Consider the following 3,785-nt stretch of genomic DNA (forward strand, 5'->3'; position numbering starts at 1 on the left):
GAGGTTCTCTAAAGCAGACCCGCCACCTGCCGAGTGAAAGGGCAAACTGCAGATTGTATGTGCAACGAAGGCACTCAAGTTCTGAAAGACCCCTCATACCAAACTCCAAAGTAATGCAATGTGCGGCGTATTAGCCACACCCGACAAAACTCCGCGACGCAAAAATAGTGACAAATTGTTGAACGCGACAGTATGTCTCTCCAATTCAGTACAACATAGTTCAGTCATTGCACTTGACGTGTCACGATCTTTCCCACCCATCTGACACGACGACGACATGTTTTGGCATGAGTTTCTTGTTTTGTTTTTGTTTTTTTGTAAAAATGTGCGGTGCTGCAACAAATGTTTGCGTGTTGTCAACGATATGATGTTTCCCCCTCGAAGCGAATTCTTGTGTGCAAGAAGACTCACAAAATCAGGAAACTAATTCCCCCTTTTCTCCCCTCTCCCTTCCCACCTCCTCCCTCTTCTTTCTTTATCACCCACCCATTCTTCCCTGTACACATTTGCTCCCCACTTTCCTGCCCTTCCCGCCCTCTGCCAGGGAGAGATGATAGACCGCATAGAGTACAATGTGGAGCACTCGGTAGACTATGTGGAGAGGGCCGTTTCAGACACAAAGAAGGCAGTTAAATACCAGAGTAAAGCTCGGAGGGTGAGTGGCAAGCGCCCAGTGAGCGTGACAAACGACGAGCATGCGGCGTGTGTGGTTGCTGTTGTGTTAGTGACGTCTGCATGCACGGCACGTCGTAGTTTACGCTCTGCATGTGGAGCATGTGTGTACGGTCGTCTTGATGCAAATGTAATGCTCTATCTATGGGCAGCTTCACATCCGCAGGACACATGATTAGGGACTCCTTGCACTTGTTTTCTCAAACAGGCGCAAGCTGTGGGAGAACATGCAAACTCAACACAGGAAGGTCAAAGTCATGGTTGTGAGTGTTGGTCACACCTTCTGTCTCGACTAGTTTGTTTTTCTTCAGGAGAGGTGGTTCCTCGAAAACAAAACTCCAAGCTCCTCCTTAATTAACTATTGGTGTCATTTAATACAAATCTATAAAAAGGTTAAGTCGAAACACCATTTTATTTGCAACATTCTTATGTTATTTAGAACTCAAATACTCAGTGGGCTACTTAATATTTTACATGGATGCAGAAATCGTCCGGAAAGGAATAAGCAGCTGCGTCTAACTACAGTACTGTGGATAAACTCTGCCACCTACTGGTTCCTATCAGAACAGCAACCATCTCTGATAATGACTGTACAGTACTTTAAAAAAACATTTTAAAGACGAATTTTCATCAACCCTTGCAGAAACGACCTAGAAAAGAATGGCTTCGTCATCGCTGCTTGCTCAGCCTGCTGTGCTGTTTCATGAATGAAAACTAAGAATGTTAGTTATAGAGAATTTCCAGTGCCAGAATTTGCCTTCATTTATGTCCATTTACAAAGATGATTTATTATCGTTTCAGTTAAAGTCATCCTTCGCTCAATTTTTGAATTTGCGTATTACAATTTTAGGTTCGGTACCTCTAACAAGGTTCGGAACCTCTAAAGTAACTCTTGTTTTCATACTAATTGTCTTTGTACTGTACCCAACCCGCAAAAAAAATAGGGCTTTATATAATTAATTATATATAGTTAGTTACTATTAACTGCAGTAAAATACGCCGTTGTTCTTGTAAGGATTACTAACTTAATTCTTGTAAGGTTTACTAATTTTGTTTTCTCAAAAATAGGCCGTTTCTTAATTCCTCTGGCATTTAGAGGGTGTATATGGGTCATTCTGTTTAATTGGCGCTAGGTTTATGAGAGGACCCTTGGGAAAATGTCTTTCTTGTGAGCGGAGTGACCCCAAAAGATATGAGAGCTCCTGCTTCATGGCCAAATATTTTTACCATTGTAAAAATGGTTTATCAAGGATTTGTTTTTGTCTTTTTAATAGACCGTACTGGTATTTTTTTTGGAAGGTGGGCCACCATGTCAGCGTAACCTCTGTCACTCTGTCCTTCTGTGTTTGCTCTGAAACATTCCTCAAATGGCATTTCCTCTCTCTGCCCCGTCCCATTCCTCTTCCACGCAGAAGATGATCCTGATCGGAGCTTGTATTGCTGCTTGTTTAAGTGTCCTCGTAATTTGTCTGGCAGTTGGCCTCAGTTAGGACGCGAGAAGGTACTTGCAGAACAATCCAGCCCCTTTGACGTTCATAACCAGGCCCATTTTCTTGTTCACATGCTGTAAACGAACTTTGTGCTTCTTGCAAAGAAAGTGGCCCAACGTATCATGAGACTTCATTGTCCTAATGTTTCAAAAGACAACACAGATTTCCTGCTGCGTGATTCTCACACCTGCAACATGTCCGCAACACACACGACTCCTGCAGAGCTTTTGCATGTTTTCCCCTCTCCCAACACAAATGCACAAAAAACACGCTTAACGGGGACATTATTTTGAAAATGTACTTGTTCTTGTTTGTACAGTCTACACACAATTTTGCGCCTTAACAGCGCCAAGTGTGAAATTAAGCAGTTGAGTAAGTCTGCCTATTTTCGGAAAATGCATGTTGTTAAATTATGCATTGGTGGCTTGGCGCTAGGGGTTGAACTGATTGTCACAGAGCATGGAGGAGCAGAGTTGCTGGCCTCGATAGCCTCTCTCGCTTTGGCTGTTCCGAAAATATCAATGAGGTCATCGATTAATCTTCATTTTATTTTCATCATGTTGAAAACTACTTTTTTTTTTGGTTAATGTTTTACCCTACTTCGCCAACACAGTACCAATGGACAGTCTGGATGTGAAGCCCAATGATTTCCTGAACATTTACACTTCATAAAGTCGCTAGATTTGTTTCTCAATGCTTCATTGAAACTATGGTGTCCAACTCAAGGCCCGGGGCCAAATCTGGCACGCCACATCATTTTATGTGGACCGCAAAAGCAAATCAAGCATGTTAACTTCTATGATGATTGCTAAAATCTGTACCAAAATTTCTTCTTCTCATATTGTAATAAATGAGCAAGATATTGTCAGCATTTTCTTGTGAACGAACCCCTCATTACAGCAGCTTCGTCGCATGCTCCAGTTCAGCCCCTGGTCGTCATGGTAACCAAAGCCATAAATTCATGAAAATGTCAGGTTTCATTGTTTTTCACGAGACCAAGTCATATGTGTTTAATTTGCCTGACGTTTTGCGCAACAAATGAGAAGCTGAGTTTTTGATGCTGCTGAATTGCGATGGAACGAAAACCCAATTAAATTCGTAATAATATGCCAGATTGCACGTTTTTTTTTTTCCCAATATCATGCAGCCCTAACTTTAAATAGATTAGAGTTGTAATGTATGGCATCTTTGAGTATCATTTAATTGTCTTGAAGCCGCACCAAGTGTTCTCTTTTTTTGAAACCAGTATGTAGTCACCCTACAGCTGGTGGAATACAATGTGGCCTTGTGCAACACAGGCAGTGATTCGGTGCCCCAGTATTTTTGCTGCTGGGAACTAGGGTAGCATGTGTGTTTTGAACAAGTTTCTAACATGTTGTCTTCTGCTCCCTACTTGCTGCCCTGGACGACTGATGCTCTCTTGTCTTCTTTCCCCCATTAAACAGAAGAAAATAATCATTATTATATGCTGTGTGATTCTGGGAATTATCATTGCGTCAGCTGTGGGAGGTACCCTGGCATAAACCTGTGCCGCCACCACACACACACACACACACACACACACACACACACACACACACACACACACACACACACAAACACACACCAATAACAAACAGACAC

At 42.2% G+C, this 3,785-nt stretch overlaps 1 long non-coding RNA gene across 1 annotated transcript; it reads left to right on the forward strand.

Moving 5' to 3' along the window:
• Window positions 1–410: 410 nt before the first annotated feature.
• LOC109518431 (uncharacterized) lies at window positions 411–3,727 on the forward strand. The gene is made up of 2 exons (XR_002168761.1): window positions 411–655; window positions 3,608–3,727. It is a non-coding gene; the product is annotated as an uncharacterized LOC109518431 (long non-coding RNA).
• The last annotated feature ends 58 nt before the right edge of the window (window positions 3,728–3,785 follow it).

The sequence above is a fragment of the Hippocampus comes genome, unplaced genomic scaffold (assembly GCF_001891065.2).
Source record: "Hippocampus comes isolate QL1 unplaced genomic scaffold, H_comes_QL1_v1.1 scaffold125, whole genome shotgun sequence".
NCBI classification, from domain to species: Eukaryota; Metazoa; Chordata; class Actinopteri; order Syngnathiformes; family Syngnathidae; genus Hippocampus; species Hippocampus comes.